The following is a 21,609-nucleotide window of genomic DNA, read 5'->3' on the forward strand; positions in this document are numbered from 1 at the left end:
GGTCCTCGGTCGGTCGAAGCGGACACCAGCCGGCCGGGAAGTTGGGGGATAAAGGCTAAGGGGAGGAGAGGGCGAAGTTTGGCGTTGGTTCAGCGGCAGTGGTCTGGAAATCATCTTTCGTTCACACACACGCTGGCCTGTCCGCCGGCCGCAGGGATGCCTTCTTCGCGGTCCCCGGCCGAGCGGAAACAGCTGCTCTCGCCGTTGTCACTGGGGCAAGGGCGGCCCTGAGAGGGGCTGAGTGTGGGGTAGCTGAGAAGGCGGCTGGCTGCAAAAGCGCTTCGCGGCCTCTGCTCAGGCCTCCCACGCCCAGCTTCCCTGACTATTCGGCCCCTCGGCTCTCCTCTTTTCTGACTCTTAATCCTTTGCCCCGTGGGTACCTTCTTCTGTTAGTCTTCGCACTGTCAACGAACCTTAGTCTGGCAGCTCACTTTGTCGCTCTCCCCAAAGCTGCCCTTAGCCCATCAACATTATTTGCCGCCTAGTACGTAATCTCCCCGAGATCTGAGTCCCCAGCCCCCTTATACCTCTGGGATAGCTCGCCCTCAAAAATTTTTTCACGGTGCCCCACCCTTGTGATCGCGGTAAGTCTACAGCCCTTTGCCCTTCTTCCCCAGATCTTTAGTGGAATCTTAGTTTGGTAGGAGGCGTTTATTAACCCGTGTCATAGCTGCCTGACTTAGCAGTTCATGGTTTTCTGGCTTTCCAACTTAATATACTCCTTTTTTCCCAATCCAAGGAGTTGGTGTTTTGTTTTGTTTTTTTCCAGGCAAAGATGGCAACCATAACTGCAATTTGTAAAGATTGACCGTATTATCTATAGTCTGCATTTAATTTTACAGATGAAGACTAGCTCTAATGAAAACATATAGGAAGAGGAGTTAGAACTCTTGTTTGAAGTGTCAGCTGAGTGTTTTTTAGAGTTTTAACACCATCTTAAAGAGACCGACGTTTTTCTTAGAAGGATTTAGTGCTTTTGTTTCTAGAAGAATAAGCAAATCTGCGTATTCCCCCTCACTGTTTTTTTTGGTCGTTTCTAAGAGAGATCACTTTTTCTTCTCTTTCTGCATGTTCCTCTTTTGTGGACATATTTGCTTCATATTTGCTTCTGTGCTTTTGTGTTATCTATTTCCTTTCATCCTATTTTCCATGTGATAATTTTATTTTTGCTGCTTCTTCTGGACTTTCCTGCAGAATGGAAAAATGTATATAGCATTCCTAGTTGAAGGCATGTCACAAAATGGTGCAGGGAAAAAACAAGAACAATTTGAGGAAACATTATACATTACACAGAGACATTAGAGAAGTTTCGTCGTTTGAGGCCAAAAAAGGAACTGTGGAACACTAGTTGAACAGTAGATAGGCTATATGACTAATTTAAGATTATTTGTCTTAAGATTAAAAGCATTTGTTTTAAGACTAAAAGTTAAGGTTAAATCCACAACTTGTGAGATTATATTTTACAGGAGAATTCTAGGGATAACTAATTAGGTGGTTAGATTTAGACTTCAGGGTTTTAGAAAAGGCAGAGTTTTTAGAAGAAAAAATACAGAACTGGATCAGTGCAGAATTTAGTGGTGATAATCTTGAATTTTACATGGTGACGTAAGCAATAGAAAAAACAAATACTTGTCACTGCATTTTTTGTGTCCCAAGTACTACCTCTGACTATCTTATTACTCTTCATTCCTTTCTGTCTTCTGATTAGAGGAATGGGAAACTAAGGTATCCTATTTTAATTAAATTAAGACCTTTCCTTTTGTTTGTATTTAAAAAAATTTATTAACATTTTATTTATTTCTGAGAGAGAGACAGCATGAGCAGGGGAGGGTCAGAGAGGAAGATTCAGAATCTGAAACAGGCTCCAGGCTCTGAGCTAGCTGTCAGCACAGAGCCCAACATGGGGCTTGAACCCATGAACCGTGAGGTCATGACCTGAGCCAAAGCTGGACGCTCAACCAGCTGAGCCACCCAGGGGCCCCTTGTTTGTATTTTTGAAATACCTGATGGAGGTTTTCTGGTGGTAACTGAATTACATATAAAACTGCAACCAAATTAGGAGATTTGTTTATTTACCTGTCAATTGTTTTTTAAGGTACTGATCAAGGTGCTAGAGATAGAGCAGTGATCAAAAGCAGATAAGGACCTCTGGCTTTGTGGATACAATAGTCTAGCTGGGGGGAAACAGAAAAGAACTAAATACTTAATTGCATAGTATATTAGAAGGTGTTAGTGCTATGGAAGGAAGTTACGAAGTAGATATTTTGAGGATTTCAGTTAGGGTGCTTAGGAAAAAGAATACTGTACACAAATGCTGCTCTGACCATGTCCTTACCTAAAAAGTTTTCAGATTTCTTTATCTTAACCCACACCAGGATATTGCTGCTGAAGAGATTACATAAACTGTAAGAGGAACTGTGTTTTAAAAACATAAATATTCTACAAAAGTAATGTAGGATTTGAACCCTAACCCTAACCCTAAAACGAAATAAGTCTTTAGGATCAATAACATCAAATAGACTTTGATTTTTTCATTGTAGAGTATTTTGAAGTTGAGGTTTTAACTTCTTTGCTGTACCCTATCAGTGCCTCCCAACCTTTTCTCAGGTGGTGGCATACATAGGAAATAATTTTTGAATCAGGTACTAAGGTGGATGAAGTAAAACATTGGGGATGAGTATCAGTATCACATCTGTACATCTGGCACATCTGTAATGCTAGAAATGCTGTCCTCTATAATATTGATAGAGTTGTTCTTCCATATACAGATCAGGGCTCTGGTTTTCAAACTTATTTGAGCCTTTGAGATGTTCTTTCTCATTTTTTTCTTTATTTTTCTTTCCTATTGTTTCTTCCTGGAACAAAGTCATAGATTACCAAGATAATGGCTAGATTATGTTTAAAGAAACCATTCTTAAGAGAGTGGTGGGCTTCTAGCAGTGCTTAACATTGGCAGGAGTTAGAGTAAAGAAATAGATCTACATTAATTTTGATAGTTCTAGACATGTTAAATTACTCTTGCAGATTTTGTGCATTTTTTTCCCTTTTACCTAATAAAGACTTAAACTATTAGCTGTTGATTTGGCTAGATGAAGGAGATTAAGATTTAGTAACAGGTGGATTATGAATGGGTGATTCTTTTCAGAGGATTTAGAATAAATTACTTTGCATTATTCACAAGTCTGCACTGCTGTTTACTCAAGTATCTGGCTGTAGTGATTGTGAGGTAGAATATGGGCTCTTACTGGCATTTTCAGTAGTCACATTGCCTTGATGGACTCCATATGAGTATTTGTGATGTTGTGAAGGGTTACAGCATAATCAAGTTTAGAAAATTGACTCATCTTGGATCTTTTTTTTTTTTTAATTTTTAAAAAAATGTTTCATTTATTTTTGAGAGAGAGAGAGAGACACAGCATGAGCAGGGGAGGGTCAGAGAGAGAGGCAGATACAGAATCTGAAACAGGCTCCAGGCTCTGAGCTGGCTGTCAGCACAGAGCCCGATGCGGGGCTCAAACCCACGAACTGTGAGATCATGACCTGAGCCACCCAGGCGCCCTGACTCATCTTGGATCTTGAGGCTTAGGGAGTACTGGGAACTTGGGGAGTATCTATAGAATTACAGTATCTGAGAAGGTTTATTGGATATTCTGGCTAGGAACAGGGCTGTCAGGGAGCTGTTGAGACAAGCCAAGGTAAAGGGGAACAGTATAGAACAGAATTGAAGGTATTTTGTGTGAATGATAAACATAACTAGATTAGTAGTTACTTGAGTAAAAGATAAAGCTAAGGTAATCATCTAAACTTTGAAAGCAGTCATTGTGATACTTTCTTTTAGCTGTTAATCGATTACTGCTTAATGAAGTGCCTTCTGTTTTTATCCTAAAGTGTTTGGGTGTTTCATTTAACTTTTCAGGTCTCTTCCACTCCATAGGCCATAGATCTCCTGAGAATGGGAAAAATGCCTTTTCTCTGTCCCATAGATGTATGCATAGTGATTACAGCAAATGTTCATTGCTGGGCACTTCAAAAAGCATTTTTAATTAGCAAGTTCTGAAATAGTTTAATTCTGTTTTACTGAAGTCTTTTATTTTAATTTTTTAAAATGTTTATTTTTGAGAGACAAAGACAGCACAAGTGGGGGAGGGGCCGAGAGGAAGGGAAACATAGACTCTGAAGCAGGCTTCCCAGGCTTCCGGCCCTGAGCTATCAGCACAGAGTCCCACCATAGGACTTGAACTTACAAGCCAGTGCTTGAACTCAGGAACTGGTGCTTGAACTCATGAACCACAAGATCATGACCTGAGCTGAAGTCGGAAGCTTACCTGACTGAGCCACCCAGGCACCCTGAGAATTTTTTTAAGCAATTTTTAAGCAAATAGTAACGGTTGAGGCCCTATAAAGGAATATTTTAAAATTCATATTTATATATATATGTATTCCCTCCCAAGTTGACGTATTTTCTTAGTTTGTATGTTTGCCATAATGTTTATGTTTTACAAAGTATTCTTAATGTTCTTTCAGGATTCTTACTCCAATCTTATAAAATGGAAAATCAGATAATCCTATTTTATTTCAGTAGAGACAGAGAATAATCACTTATTTGGCAAGTGACTTACCCAAAATTACATAGCAACTATGTGGTGAAACTGTGATTAGATCTGTTGATACTCTGAAGTTGTAGGTCACTAACATATTAACAAGTTTGGCATTGTAGAGAAATCATTGGGACAGTTACTTTACAGTCAAGAAGTAAACATTACTAGGATAATATTTTATTAGCTTCTGTAGCTAAGATGAGAGAATAATATTCCCTATATTTTATAATATAAAGTTACTTTATGCATCACATTTTAAAAATTGTTTTATGCTGTACTTGTGTGCTGAGTAAAACTATGGCAAATCTTTACTCTTCAAAGATAGCTTTTTAAAAAATATATGTATTTATTTTTGGTTGAGCGCAAGTGGAAGAGGAGCAGAAAGAGGGGGACAGAGGATCCAAGGTGGGCTCCGCGCTGACAGGCTTACAAGCAGTGAGCCCAATGTGGGGCTCAAACTCAGGAACTGCGAGATCATGATCTGAGCTGAAGTTGGGCACTCGCCCGACTGAGCCACCCAGGTGCCCCAAAGATAGGCATTATTATCAAGGAGAATTTTAAAAGTAGGGGTGACCTGGCATCTTTCTGCAAATAGGTTCTGCATAGTATTTATCTAAAATGAACATTACATGAATTTTACTTCTTTGTATCATTGCTGTCTGCTTTGATTTTACCTCCACAATAGTTTTTCCTGTTTGTTAGGTGTTTTTAATAATTCTTCATTTGATAGCCTTTATTTGTGAATGCAGGTTTTGGATCAGCAACAAATGGAACATGTCTTTGAGTTATTTTATTCTGATAAAAACTAATTTCATTCAGTAGGTCTTATAAAACTTCATTAGGAAAAAAGCACTGGATCTGGAATCAGAAGACCTGGATTTTAGGATCAGTTTCACTACTTAACGTCTGTGTTGCACAGAAATCAGTGTATCAAGTTAGTGGTTAACATGTGTTAAACTGTTTGTTTGTTTTTTTTTACTTTCCTTCCCAAACTTTTTTACTTTCCTTCCGTTTTTTTTTCCTGTAGTATTCTTTATTTTGGTACATGACAACTTTATTCATGCATTTGTTTAAACAGAAACCTTGATTTCATCCTATCCTGTAGTCAAAACATCAGCAAATTCTATCCAGTTCTACCTCTGAAATATATCCAGAATCCAACTTTTTGTCCTCTTTTCTGAATTACTGCCTGATGTAAATCCTTGTCATCCCTCATCTGGATTATACCAACAATTCCATAACCGGTCACCCTGCTTCTGCCCTTGTTCCCTTACTGTCTTTTCTCCCGTATCTAGATTCTTTCAAAACAAAAGTCAAATGTCACTTCACTTGTATCCCTGCTGTGGTTTCCCTTTTTTACTCAGAATATATAGTTGACCCTCCAACAATGCAAAGGTTAGTGGTGCTGACCACTGTGCAGTCCAAAATCCATGGATAACTGTTGACTCTCCAGAAACTTTACTTACAGCTTACTGTTAACTGGAAGCCCCGATAACATAAGTTGATTAACATATATTTTGAATGTTATGTGCATTATATACTGTATTCTTAAAGTAAGCTAGGAAAAAGAAGGAAAATCATAAGAGAAAATGCATTTATAGTCCTCTACTGTGTTTATCAAAAAAAAAAAAATTCACATGTGAGTGGAACTGTGCAGTTCAAACCCATGTTCAAGGGTCTTCTGTAATCCAGAGTCCCTCAAGGCATAGAAAGCTTTACTTTATCTATCTCATTTCCCCTCCCCTGCTCTCTTATCTACAGACTCCTTACTGTTTCTACCTCAGGGCTTTTGCCTTTATTTCCTCTTCTTGGAGTCTTCACCTATCTGGATGGCTCACTTCCTTTATTTATTCTCAGATCTTTGTTCATATGTAGTTTTCTCAGAACCCTTCTTTTGACCACCCAGTGTAAAAAAGCTCTTCCACCCCTGGCTGTAATTCCCCTTACCCTGCTAAATTTTTCATAGCCATAATGTACTGTTTGTTAATTTACTTACTGTTTTTCCTGAACATGACTCAGTGCCTGGTGTTTGGTAGGCCCTCAGTAAATGTTGAAGGGATAAATTGGCCCAGCTTCTGGATTCAGATAAACTTAGTTTGAACTGATTCTAGCTTTGCCACTTAATAGCTGTGTAACCTTTTTTGCCCAATACAAAATAGGAATAATAAAAGAATCATGGGATAAAATTGCAAATCACTTCATGTTATGGATCTTCGGAGACTATAGGCTTCTTGTTTTATTTATTTTTTAAATCTTTAAAATAAAAAAAAATTTTTATTTAATTCTAAGAGAGAATGTGTGAGCAGGGGAGAGTCAGAGAGAGAGGGAGACACAGAATCCGAAGCAGGCTCCAGGCTCTGAGCTAGCTGTCAGCACAGAGCCTGACTCAGGTCCAGAACCCACGAACCGTGAGATCATGACCTGAGCTGAAGTCGGATGCTTAACCAACTGAGCCACCCAGGCGCCCCTCTATAACTGTTTTAAATGGCACATTCAAGTTTCTCTTTTTTTGATTGAAATATTTGCATACTATAAAACTTAACAGTTTTATTAAAACATACAATTCAGTGATTTTTAGTATATTTACAGCCATCAATACTATTTAATTTATCCCCAAAAGAAACTTTGACCTATTAGTCACTTCCCATTACCCCCCCCCCATCATTCCAGGTGGAAATCACTAGTCTGTTTTCTATCTCTTTTTGCCTATTCTGGGCATTTCATGTAAATGGAATCATAAGATATGTGGCCGTTTGTAAATGGCTTCTTAATATAATGTTTTTGAGGTTCATCCATATTGTAGCTTGTATTAGTACTTCATTCTTTTTTATGGCTAACAGTCCATTTTATGGTTATACCACAGTTTATCCATGCATCAATTGATTGACATTTGGGTTGTTCCCTGTATCCATTCATCAGTTAACTGGCAATTTGAATTGTTTCTACATTTTGAATGCCACTGTGAACATTCATGTACATGTTTTTATTTGGCTGTGTTTGAATTTGTCTTAGGTATATACCTAGGAGTGGAATTGCTAGGTCATTTGGTAACTTGGTGTTTAACTTTGTAAGAAACTGCCAGACATTTAGGATAGCTGCACCATTTTACATTTTACATGCCCACCAGCAGTGTGCAAAGGTTCCAGTTTCTACACATTCTGGCCAGTGTCTCCATTTTTTTAAATAATAGCCATCGTTATGGATATGAGGTGATACCTCCTTGTGGGTTTGTTTTCTGTTTTGTTTTGCTTTTTTTGACAGAGTGCATGTTCACATGAGCAGGGGAGGGACAGAGGGAGAGAATCTTAAGCAGGTTCGATGCCCAGCATAGAGCCCGACTTGGGGCTCCATCCATGAACCCTGAGATCATGACCTGAACTGAAATCAAGAGTCAGATGCTTAACGCACTGAGCACCCACGCGCCCCTCTCCTTGTGGTTTTGATTTGCATTTCTCTAATAACTAAAGATGTCAAGCATCTTGCATTTATTGGTAAATTTCTTGGAGAAATGTCTAGCCAGATCCTTTGCCCATTTAAAAAATAAAGTTGTCTATTTATTGAATTGTAAGCAAGTTTTTTTGTGTGTGTGTATTCTGAATATAAGCCTTTTATCAGATATGTGATTTGCAAACATTTTCTCCTTTTGAGTTACGTTTGCACATTTTTTTTTTCTGAGAGAGAGAGAGAGAGACCGCGTGAGCAAGGGAGGATCAGAGAGAGAGGGAGACACAGAATCTGAAGCAGGCTCCGGGCTCTGAGCTAGCTGTCAGCACAGAGCCCAATGTGGGGCTTGAACCCACCAACAGTGAGATCATGACCTGAGCCGAAGTTAGACGCTTAACCGACTGAGCCACCCAGGCGCCCCATGATTGCACATTCTTGATGGTGTCCTTGGAAGCACAAAAATTTTTAATTTTGATGAAGTCTAATTTAACTTTTTGTCATTTATGCTTTTGGTATCATACCTAAGAAGTCATTACCCAATCGAAGGTCATAAAGATTTACACTTTATTACAGCTGTGTTTTCTTCTGAGAGTGTTACAGTTTTAGCTCTTACATTTAGGTCTTTGCTTCATTTTGAGTCAACTTTCATATATGGTGAGGCATATTTAGTTTTAGCATTAATATGGAGGCTTGTTTTTTTTTTCTTTTTGAAGTTACCCAGCGTGAGAGCCCATCAGACTTGATAGTACCCTGCTGGATTCAAGTTATTTTTCTAAGTTGAGTGGAGCTTGTTAAGCTCTTTTTCAGATGAGAATTTGTATTGCAGCCCTACTACTAAAAAATGTGATTGTGGTCCTAATAAACGGTTACTGAGAATATTTATTCATATATCTGCTTTTATCATAATTAAAGTAGGCATACCAACTTAACTTTTTAGACTTAAAAAAACTTCACGCCACAGGGCATTTTAGAGGTCATCTGGTTCAACCAGCATGCCTTTTCTTTAAATCATTGCTGCATTTTGTGATTAGAAGTATTTGATAAAATATAATTTGTTTACTTTTGTACTACATGAAAAGAAGATATGTTGAGCAGATTGAGTATATAGGCTTTTTTTTTTTTTAACGTTTACTTATATTTGAGGGGGTTGGTGCAGAGAGACAAGAGTCAGAATCCAGAGCAGGCTCTGTGCTGTCAGTGGAAAGCCTGAAGTGGGGCTAGGCTTAAACCCACAAACTGTCAGACCATGAATTGAGCTGAAGACCCTCTACCTACTGAGCCACTCAGGCGCCCTGAGTATATAGATTTCTTTGTTAAATACAGATTTGGTATGAGAAAAATGGTCACATTCCTAGGAAATCTTAGGAATCTTTAGGAATTCTAGTGGAGAAAATTACATAGATGAGCATATTGCTTTGTGGAAACTGGAATAGAATTAATTTGTAACAGTTTGAGCTACCTTGACACTTATACAGACTATTCTCGGTATTCATAGATTCTGTATTTGTGAACTTGCCTGCTTGGTAAAATTTATTTGTAAGCCTAAAATCAATCCTCATGGTGCTTTTGTGGTGATTTGTACTTATGTGCAGAGCTATGAAAAATTGCAGTACCTAGATGTGCACGTTCCCACCTGCAGTCAAATAAACAAACTGCCTTGTTTCAGCTGCATTGCTGTATCCAAGCAGTGTCCTTTTTATGGTCTATTTGGTGCCTTGTGGTTTTTTTGTTTTTTGCATTTCTGTGCTTTTTGAGATTTCACTGTTTAAAATGGCGCTAAAGCATAGTATTGAAGTGCCGTCTGGTTTTCCTAATTGCAAGAAAACTGTAATGTACCTTATGTAGAAAAGGTGTGTGTTGGATAACCTTTGTTCAGGCATAGGCTCTTGGCCTTAGGTTTGATGTTAGTGAATCAACAACATATAAGGGTTCGTTAAACACACAAAACAGGTTGTTATTGATTGGTTAACTGTGACCGGAGGATGCAGGAACCTAACTCTGGTTACCTTAGGAACAGTTGGCTCAGTTACTTGCTAATTTAGAATTTGCTGTGACTTTATAGTCTAACATAACTACAGAATACTGAGAATTGGCTGTTTGATTTAAATTTCACTCTGCCTTTGATTTAAAATGTATTGAAACCAGGTTAAAACTGGTAAAAGGTAATGTCCTTGCTACATCTAGGTTTCTTGTTTGCTTTTTCCCCTTTTTCTGCTGTCGATTGATACCTTTTAGTTTTTTCCTTGAGTTACCCATACAATTCAAGTTGGTGGTTTCCCACTTTGGCATTATATTGAAATCACCTGGGGAGCTCTGAAAGGGGAAAAAAGCTATCTCCAGAGATTGATTTAATTGATCTGGCATACATCCTGGGTATTGGAATTTTTCTCCACTCTTGGGTAATTCTAATGTAGTAATCTTTACTACAGGGGGTGAACTTAGGTGTGTAAATGATGTAAATAGGATAAGGTGTAATCCATCTCCTTGGACCAGATTTAGAGTTCAGAAGGTAGTAGACATTTCTTTTTTTTTTTTAATATTTTATTTATTTCTAGGAGAGAGAGAGAAAGACAGCGTGAGCAGGGGAGGGTCAGAGAGAGAGGGAGTCACAGACTGAAACAGGCTCCAGGCTCCGAGCTGGCAGTCAGCACAGAGCCCGACGCGGGGCTCGAACCCACGAACCGCGAGATCATGACCTAAGCGAAAGTCGGAAAGTCGGACGCTTAACCGACTAAGCCACCCAGGCGCCCCTAGACATTTCATTTTTTAATTAGACCTTTTTAAAATTATTTTTGAGAGAGAGAGAGTGCGCGCTCATGCTCACAAGTGGGGAAGGGACAGAAAGAGGGAGACAGGATCTGAAGTGGGCTCCATGTTGACAGCGGAGTGCCCGACTCAAGACTCAAACCTGTGAACCACAAGATCATGACCTGAGCTAAAGTTGGATGCTTAACCAACTGAGCATTCTGGTGCCCCAATAATAGACATTTCAGAGTTGGTACCTCTGGAGAGAACTTTAAAAACCAAATTTGAGACTGAAAATGTTTTTATGTGTTCCTGGCTGTGTGTATAATTACAGTTCTATCAAAGCACATCCATTTCCTGTACATTTCAGAACAAATGTTGACTGCTTTATTAATTTTAGTGAATTTCTTTGTTAGGTGGTTATTACAAAGTTTCTGCCAGGAGAGTTCTTTTGTGGAGAGGATACTTTTGTGAACAAAATACATTCTGTGGCTGCTGTGTGGTCTTCTAGGCTCAGTTATAAGCTAAATGATTCTTCCATGCCAGTTGTGTGCCTAGAAAAACTTAACCGATTTTATTTCATGAATCTTTGGAGCTGAACTTGAATAATTCCAATCTCAAGTTATTTTGTTGTTACTTTAAATAATCTTAGGGGTCCTGTATCAAAATCTGAGTAGCTCTTGAAAAGTTAATCTTGTCTTTAGTCTTCTGGCTCTTCCTTAGGGCCATTATTATTACTGGCCCTTGCATCTCCCATTGTAAGGCCTATGCTGAACTTTTTGTCACTCCATTAAAATCCCTGAGAGTCATGTTATTTATGATTCTGGGTGCTGGGTCTGTTTCCCCGGTCCTTTAGTTGAAGCGGACATTACTGCAAACATTTAGATTCTGTACCCTTTACTTGCTAGAAATACTTAACAATTCTTTTTAGTCACTTTTTATATTGAACTTCCATTTTGAAATCTTGGTAGTTTTGATAGCTCCCCTTCTTGTCTTCTTATTGTTCCTGGGATTAAAAACAAACAAAAAAAAACAAAAACAAAAAACCCACCAAACTTATCTAGCAGGTTATTGAACCCTTTCACTTTATACCTGACATCATGAATCCACCAAAATTATCTTCAGTCCTCACAGTGTATGCACTTTTTCTTAACTCCTAGCACATTTTTACCTCTTTCATAGTATTTTTCATTTCTGCCTTGTATATATTGTAAAGGTAGTTTGTCTTTATTAGGCTTTAACTCACAGAGAAGTGTATCAGGTGTTTTCTGAGTATTCTGTTTCAGTAGAACAGAGACTCAAGGAAATGCTTTTTTCAACATAGGTCAGAAGTGATACGAGAACATGGACTTCTTGCTATATCTCTCACTCCTTTGATGTCTGTTTTTTGCTTCTGCCCTGGCCCAATTACAGAATTGAGGTGAATGGAAAAGAGTATATAGAATTTTAAAATCAGTGTAATTTTTCTGTTAATTATATACATCTCTTTCAACTAGGTTATATTTGGTTGGTAATTCTTTCACATTGGAGAGACCTTTATGAACCCAATGAAAATCTATTTTTTCTCATGGTTAAACTTCTAGTCCATAACCCTTATCGTGACAGCAGATAATCTTGCTTTATTGATACTAAAATAATGTGGTTGCTTTCTCTCTAAAAGCAAAATATGTTGTGCTCAGGATATTTCTCATATCTGAAACTTATTCTTTTTCAAGATTCAAAAAAATTTTTTCTTTCTTACAAATAGTTTATTGTCAAGTTGGTAAAAATTTTTTTCTTAATGCTTATTTTTTTTTTTGAAGGAGAAAGAGAGTGTGAGCAGGGGAGAGGCAGAACGAGGGAGACATAGAATCTGAAGAAGGCTCCAGGCTCTGAGCTGTCAGCACAGAGCCCATTGTGGGTCTCAAACTCATGAACTGTGAGATCATGATGTGAGCTGAAGTTGGACACCCAACCAACTGAGCCACCGAGGCACTCCTCTTTTTCCAGATGTTTTATTCTTAGGATGTGTCTGGGTGTGGTTTGGGTATAGATCTGTTTGTGTGTGCTTGTGGAGGTATGAGATTGTTGGGGAGGGGGTGCTTTGGCAATGGGAATTTGTGATTAGTTCCTTCAGATGTTGCAGAAGATAGGACCTCTGTTGATGTCTATAAGATGCAGATTGGTTTCTGATAAGCCTTAAAATTTTTTTTCATGTTTATTTTTGAGAGAGAGAGAGAAAGAGAGAGAGCGCGTGCATGCAAACAGGGGTGAGGCAGACAGAGAGGGAGACACAGAATCCAAAGCAGGCTTCAGGCTCTGAGGGGTCAGCACAGAGCCCAACATGGGGCTCAAACTCAACAAGCTGTGAGATCATGACCTGGGCTGAAGTCAGAAGCTCAGCAGACTGAGCCACCCATGCACTCCTTCTAATAATTAGCCTTTTTATCTTTTTTTTTAATGTTTTATTTATTTCTGAGAGAGAGAGAGAGAGACAGCATGAGCAGGGGAGGGTCAGACAGAGAGGCAGATACAGAATCTGAAACAGGCTCCAGGCTCTGAGCTAGATGTCAGCACAGAGCCTGATGCGGGGCTCGAACCCACGAACCGTGAGATCATGACCTGAGCCGAAATTGGACGCTTAATCAGTTGAGCCACCCAGGCGCCCCAAGCCTTTTTATCTTTAAATGCAGTTAAAGTTTTGCATAGTGACAGAGCTTTACTTTTGATTCTTCCAACTTACAGTATGGAAGAAATTGGTCAATTTAGCATATTCCTACCAAAAACAAAACAAAACAAAACAAAACACAGAAAAATCAGCTCTGAAAGGATAAAGAAGTCTGGCTCAATCCTGTCAAGCTTAACGGTTTTTAGAAGTTTGTGTTGACAGTGATAGAAGTACCAGAGGAAGGTAAGATAGTTAATGATGAAGGCTTGGAAAGCGTTAGCCATGATCCTAAACTGTAAAAATAGTGTCAATAGGTACTGCTTCTCCCTTTTTTTTTTTCAGCATCTATTCTAAAATTGATTATTTTTTGTATCTGTTTCTGACCGAAACCAGATGTTTTTTATTTAAAATATGTTGTTAATGTCTTTTATTATTGTATTTTACGTTTTCATAAACTGGCCAAAAATAAGGTAAAATTCAGCTCTAGTTTTGTAATTGAAAAAAATTTAAAGGTAAATTGATAATTTCTTAAACTGGCAACATTGGTTGCCAAAATTGATTACATAAATCAGTCATTTATATTTTTCATATTTTTTTTATTAGGATGAAATTTAGTGTAAATACATTTTATGTTCTCTTTATTATTCAAATAGATTGTTTTGTGTTACTCTCTGGAAAAAATCAAGTTGTTTTTTGTTTAGTTTATTTTTTATTAGTAATCTCACACCCATGTTAGGCTCAAACTCATGACCCTGAGATCAGGAGTTCCATACGCTTCTAAGTGAGCCCATCAGGCTCCCCCAGGTTTTTAGTTAAATCTTGATGGTCTTGTATTTCCAGAAATTTTACAAAAATGTTAAAGAAGTTACTGACTTCTGAGTTTGCATGGAGTGAAAGAAACATGCTAAAGGTATTCTTAGGCTCCTAGAGTAATACTGTGGCTATTTTTGACCACTGAGGCCCAAATGTGTGTAAATTTGTAAGCAAAATTATCATTAAGAATATGCTGACGCAGGGGGGCTAGCGGCGCCGGAATGGTGCTTCTGGATTGCAAACAGTTCCTGACAGAGCTGACCAGACTCTTCCAGAAGTGCCGGTTGTCGGGCAGCATGTTCATCACCTTGAAGAAGTACGATGGTCGAACGAAACCCATTCCGAGGAAGGGTTCTGTGGAGGGCTTTGAGCCCTCTGACAACAAGTGTCTGTTAAGAGCTACTGATGGGAAAAAGAAGACCAGCACTGTGGTGAGCTCCAAAGAAGTGAACACGTTTCACACGGCTGACTCAAACCTATCGAGAGCTAACGTGGATGGGCTGAAGAAGAGGGACAAAAAGAGCAAGAGTAAGAAGAGCAAAGCAGCGCAGTGAAGGGCACCAGGTTTCATGCTGTCATCAACTAACCACCGTACTACTATTTTCCTTTTGGTTTTTACTTTTGGCAGCAGAGCCAGGTGCCTGGTTCCCCTCTAATAGATTTTCCTGGGAGATTAGGGTTATTTTGGGTGGAAGAAGAGCTGCAGTGTTTACAGGGTAGTTGTATGAAGCCAGGTTTCTTGGAGAATTGGCTAATTGGTCTGTGTTGCATGGTTGTATATCCCGGGATTATAAAGTCTCTGCAGCTATCTGTGTGAAGAACAATGGATCATTAAACTTACACTTATCCCCCCCCCAAAAAAATTATCATTAAGAAGACAGTGATTTGGGGTGCTGCCTGGCTTAGTCAGTGGAGTGTGCGACTCTTGATCCTTGGGTTGTGAGTTAGAGCCCCACGTTGGGTGTAGTGATTATTTAAAAAAATTTTTTTTTTTTTTTAATGACTGGGTCCTCCTGGGTGGCTCATTTCTTTAAGTATAGCACTCTTTTTTTTTTTTAATGTTTTATTTATTTCTAAGAGAGAGAGACAGCGTGAGCAGGGGAGGGTCAGAGAGAGAGGGAGTCACAGACTGAAACAGGCTCCAGGCTCTGAGCTGGCAGTCAGCACAGAGCCCGACGCGGGGCTTGAACCCACGAACCGCGAGATCATGACCTAAGCGAAAGTCGGACGCTTAACCGACTAAGCCACCCAGGCGCCCCTAAGTATAGGACTCTTGATTTCAGCTCAGGTCATGATTTCACGATTCATGAGTTTGAGCCCTGCATCGGGTTCTGTGCTGACTGTGCAGAGCTTGGGATTCTCTTCCTCCTGCTCATTCCCTCCCCTGCTCGTGCGCGTGCATGCTTTCTTTCTCTCTCTTATAGTAACTAAATAAACTTAAACAAATAGTAATGTTTCTACTACTGTACTATTTATACTGTTGTAGGCTTTTAGAACACATTGATGTCTTTTATAAAACATAAACTATTTTTAAAAAACTACTTTTATTTTGGTCACTTCTATATATATGTACATATGTTTAGATACTCTGCCATCTACCTTAAGCACCAGATCTTAAGCTTATTGCGATATTTTTCATGTTAAAAATCTTCCTGTAAGCATTAAATGTGATTCTGTTTTTCTTTTCTTTCTTTCTTTTTTTTTGATTCTTATTTTCTTATTTGCTAAAGTTATTCTAATCTTATAGAGGTTTCTGCTGTGTCAAGAGAAGGTATTGATGGAGTAAATCCCTAAAATCATGGGATAGCATAACTGAGCATGCTGAGGAAGAAAACAAACAACTGTTTATCTTCAATATAATAAAAAAGTTGCACAAACTATCTTTTCATTAAATGGATATTTGGGTTTGACAAAGTAACTAACCTGGAATCTTAAGGTTAGTAGTTCACTTTATGATTTTATTTTTGCTGATGGTAATCTTTATAAATAGTGCTGAGAAAGGCATCATATTTTGTGGGCGTTTAAATGGGTAAAAGGTAACAAGGGGAAGAAGGAAAATTGTTTATACTGAGTAGCTTATCCCCCAATACTTTTTTTTTAATGTTTATTTATTTTTGAGAGACAGACACAGAGCACAAGTGGGGGAGAGGTAGAGAGAGAGGGAGACACAATCTGAAGCAGGCTCCAGGCTCCGAGCTGTCAGCACAGAGCCCAACACAGAGCTTGAACCCACAAACGGTGAGATTATGATCTGAGCCAAAGTTGAACTCTTAACCAGCTGAGCCACCCAGCTGCCCTCCCCATACTGTTTTTAATTAAAAATGGAAAATTGCTTGCTTTAGACAAGATACAAGGTAATGATTATATGAATTATGAATTATGTTTGTTTTCATGGTAGTGATTTGTTCATTTGGTTAACTAAAAACGTTGTACTAAAAACAGTTCTTTGTATAGTAGCCTTCTCTTTATTTGCATTTTTGCTTCTGTGGACCAGAAGCGGACAGTCCTCCTTTTGACATATCAATCCTTTGAGAATAGGTCAGAAGGTCAGTAATAATACCCTAATGCTAGGTCACAGTGCCAGCAACATTTGTCTCACTTTGTCTCATTGCATAGGCATTTTAACATCTCACATCATCACAAGGAAGGATGTCTTCAGTATAAAAAGATATTTTGAGAGAGACTACATTCACATAACTTACTGTAGTAGATTGTTATAGTTGTTATATTTTATTATTAGTTATTGTTAATGTCTTATTGTGCCTAGTCTGTAAATTAAACTTTAACATATGTATGTATGTATAGGAACAAACACAGTTTTATTAGGGTTTGGCACTCTCCATGGTTTCAGACATCTGCAAGGGGCCTTGTAGTATGTCCCTCTCAGATAAGGGGGCACTGCTGTATTTAGTTTTTTGGAACATGCTTTAAACCATTGTAGTTATGTAGAGATCTGGATATACAGAAATAACACTATGTTCACATTAGATGAACATATTATAATATATAGGATTTACCAGGTAATGTACAGAAGTGTTTAAAACTTTAATGAGAATATATGCATTACTTGTAAAACTACAGAAAACTAATCGCAGGTGAATACGATTGAATCAGACTGAACAATGTCTAGAGGAAGCTGCCTATAATTCTAACTTGTGAAAACAAGTAGATTGGCTTCTGGTATTTTTTAATTAAAAGGAAATTTAGAGATCATTTAGTCTGACATTTTTTTTAATGAAAAAATGGGCCCAAAGTTGAGGTAACTTAACTTGGCTAGGTTCATACTTTTCAGATAACTCTACTTAACAGACAGAACTGATATGTTCTCAAAGAAATTGTCCATATTACCAGTTGTTTCTGTCCAAGATGAGTTCCATTACAAAACTAGATTTTACTCAGAACAGTAATTTCTTATTGCAATTATTCTCTTGCAATAAGAAAGAATGCAGTACACCTTTAAAAATATATGTACTTATTATATGAATGTTCTAATAGTTATCCCAGTAAGTTACAAATCATTGGTTGTGTCTTCTTTTGGGATTAAATCTATAAAAAGGAAATATCTGTCCAACTAAGATCCATTGAGTTTGTGGCTTAAAAAGAATCTTACAAAATCTTCATTAGTCGTAATGCTTAAGACATAAAGGTCCTGGAAGCTGTCTTTTGGTATAGAGAGTTGAGTGTCAGTGTTCTAACCGTGTCATGATCTAATCATGTTCTTGTTTCCGCTTTTTTTTTCCCATTATGAGCTTTCATGTGTACTGCTCCACCCACCCCTCAATTTTAAATTATTCCTTAGAATAAATTTTCAAGAATAGTGTTTTTGAGTCCTAGAACTCAGTATTTTCTGTATTTTCTGGCTCTTAAATACGTGATGGCAGTGAGTTTAAAGTCAAGGGATTGGAGCTTTCTAAAAATGGTAGAAAACTACTTTGTTTTAAGGGGACCTACAAAAAGAGTGGCCAGTAAGTAAAACATATAGCAGAAATGGGAACATAGCCAAGTTTTGTATAACAGAATCAAAGAGCGTAAAGCTTTTCACGTGAAAGATTATAAGTGACAAGTCACCAAGATGGGAACCACAGTAGGTGGTGGTGGTTGTTGTTGTTTTAAAGTAGGCTCCACACTTAACACTGAGCTTGAACTCACGACCCCAAGATCAAGAGTTGCATACTCTATTAAGTGAACCAGCCAGGCACCCCAAACCCCAGTACAATTTAATAAGCAAGTAGCACTGAATCTTGAGAAATTTTGAGGGGTTGAAGCTTAAGTGAATATATGAGAGGGAAAGTAGAGAGGCAGTGGATGTTGACTAAGTTCAAGGAGTTGGGACAGTGAAACCAAAGGAGGAAATGGACAGAGAGGATAAAGGATGACTTTTTGCTTATTTTAAAGCTGACAGAGACCCAGTTGATGGCTGAAGGAAGGGGTTACAGAATGGCAAACAGTGAAGTTATTAGAAACCAAATTATTAATTTGATCCTAGATGACTTGATAAGGTCCAGACATAGACAGATGGGAAGATTTGGAAAAGAGAAAAGAATCTCCTTTGTCTGGGACTTAAGCAAAGGACCAGAGATTGACTGTAGGGACCATGTGTTTTTGTTTTTGATTTTTTTTCTTTTAGTTGTTGGCTGAAGATGAGGAAACAAGTTGGTGGTTTGCATTCTTTGTATGTTTTAGTATTTTTTGCTAAGAGGAAGCTTTCCATTAATAACTTTTGGAGAACATGGGCTAAATTTATAGATTGCAGCTGAGAGAGACGCTGAAGTTTGTTATTTAAAAATATTTCCCTAAAGCAAATGAAGCGGATGCATATTTTTATTTGCTCTCTAATAAAGTTGGTTAGGGAAAACTCCTAATTTTAGGATAGTCATCTTTTATGTCTTTTTATTTACCATCTTATTTTTTTTTTTTCATCTTTGAATTTTAATACTACCTTTGTGTGTTTATTTGAAATTTTCAAGTTTTCAAAATAACATTTTATCTGTTGGACAGTCTCATTCTATCCTATTAACAATCTGAGTTAGATATTTAATTATGCAGGAATTAAGATAAAGATGATTATTCAACATATACACTCCTAAAAGTAGGTTATTAATTTTTTTCAATTAAATATACACCTTACAGTATATTCTAGTTTATACTCTTAAGGTTTGTGCTTTGCTTAAATTTAGAACAAATAAGTGACAGAAGCTACTATTCCTAAATCCTAATTCTGGTTTCTTGTGATCTGCAGTTTGATTTGAAGGTTAAACCAAACTTTCTACTCTTTGAGGATAATATTATCAGTCATTTTATTCTGCATATTTAAAGTTTGATGTATGCCAAGCCCTGGCTAAAATGTGCATTTTCCACTACATAGCATGTTTTATGCTTTATGACGTAGTATTTTACTGAGTAACTTCCTTATTAACACTTACCAAAGGCTCTGGATATAGCCCAGCCTGGCAAACTGGAAGGTAAAAAATTTTGAGTTGTACTTTTATAGGGGGAAAAATTTTTTTTTTAAATATTTTTCCAAAGTTTAAAATGGTTAGCTTAAATGAGACCTCATCTCTCAGGCTTAATGCTGATGACTGTTTTTCATCTACAGTATGAAATGTAGTGATCAAGGGGAGAAAGTAGACTCAGACTGTATTTTATTTCATCTGGAGTCAATGTTTCTGGGTAACTTAAATATTTTATTGGAGTTATAATTTTCAAAAACACCAGATGGATAATTTCTGAACTAGTTTGAGTATTCATATTTGATTCTGGGGTTGTAAACTCCTTGCCTTCTGAATGAAGCAAACCCGGCTTAAGGTATAAAGTATGTGTGATGTGTACATTGAGTTTATAGTAGAAAGCCTACCCAACCTAAAGGGCCTTGTTTAAAAGGAACAGCTATGCTTCTTTTCTGGTTGATTGGCTTATTTTCATCCATCCATCTTAATGTTCACAAGAAGCTTGAATTCCACAGGTTCAAAACTGAATTTAGTCTCAGCTGCCTCCAACCCCAAAGAGATCTGCAATTTCTGCTTATATCTCTTAAGTGTATTTCTTTCAGATTAATAGCACCACCATTCATCCAGACTAACATCCTGGAGTCATTCTTAATTCTTCTCCCCACCCCCCATCCAGTTACCACGAAATCACGAAATCCATTCCATTCTGCATCCCAGTTTAGTCCTTTGATTGCTCTGCTTTAATGTCCCAACCCTTATTTTTCTAGTATTCAGTCTGATTTCTTGGCCTTCATTCTGTCTTAACTTCTCCAGTATATCTGCCACACCATTGTTAGAATTACTATTTTTTATTAGAAAACTTGTACACATTTATTGTTGAAATTATAGAAAATTACAGATAGGCAAAAAGAAAAATCACTACCCCAAGAAAATCACTGGATGTTGAGATGAAGGGATTATTTTAATTTTAAATATTTTGGTTTATATCTTTCTTCCTAGGTATACAGCATTTGCCCTTGAAAAGACAATTCCCTTGTAAAATCAGTCCCTGATCCTGAACTCTAAATCCCATCTTCTCATAGGTTTTTTTACATATCACGTATCAGCCTTCTGTATTTACTTGTGCTTAAGTTTCTCCATAAAAAATAAACACCTCCGTCTACCACTTCTGCCAACTATCGTTCTGTTGCTGTCCCTCCTTTCACAACCAAACTTTTGAGAATGGCCCAGAAGAAAGGATGATGAAATTTACATAAAATAATTTAAAAATTGTAGGTGAATATGTTAAGTAATATTAATAAAATACTTGGCTTAAGAAATAAAGGTTACCATTACTTTTGAAGCCTACTATCTGCCTTTTTATGTCCTTTGGTAATAAATTTCCCTTCTTTTTTTTTTTTTTAATTTATTTCTGAGAGACAGACAGACAGCCTGAGCAGGGGAGGGTCAGAGAGAGAGGGAGATACAGAATCTGAAGCAGGCTCCAGGCTCTGAGCTGGCTGTCAGCACAGAGCCCGATGCAGGGCTTGAACCCACGAACCATGAGATGACCTGAGCCGAAGTCTGATGCTTAATTGACTGAGCCACCCAGGTGCCCCCCTTCTGGTTCCCCAGTTTTTCATTGTAGGTTTACTTTACACTGTATATTGTTTTGCTTTTTTGAACATTAAATAAATGGAATCATACTGTAAGTTTTTCTGACTTTTGTTTAACATTTTAAGATTAATTCATCTTGATGGATGTAGTACATTTTTAAGGTTAAGTAGAATTCTTTGTTACAAAGTCTGTCATTATTTATTTTAGTCCCAAATTATTATGAACATTCTGCTTTAGATATACTGATACCTCTTTCCTGGTGCACATGTATATGGTTTTCTTTAGGGTATATATCTTGGAGTGGACTTATTGGGTTTAC

The 21,609-nt window shown here is 37.7% G+C and overlaps 1 protein-coding gene and 1 pseudogene across 1 annotated transcript in view; both read left to right on the top strand.

Annotated features, from left to right (window-relative positions):
• Positions 1–21,609, top strand: part of UBE2W (ubiquitin conjugating enzyme E2 W) — a 75,306-nt gene that overhangs the window by 306 nt on the left and 53,391 nt on the right. The window lies entirely within an intron of this gene.
• LOC144221971 (signal recognition particle 14 kDa protein pseudogene) lies at positions 14,469–14,824 on the top strand (annotated as a pseudogene).

Source organism: Crocuta crocuta, unplaced genomic scaffold (genome assembly GCF_008692635.1).
Source record: "Crocuta crocuta isolate KB4526 unplaced genomic scaffold, BGI_CrCroc_1.0 scaffold141, whole genome shotgun sequence".
NCBI lineage: Eukaryota > Metazoa > Chordata > Mammalia > Carnivora > Hyaenidae > Crocuta > Crocuta crocuta.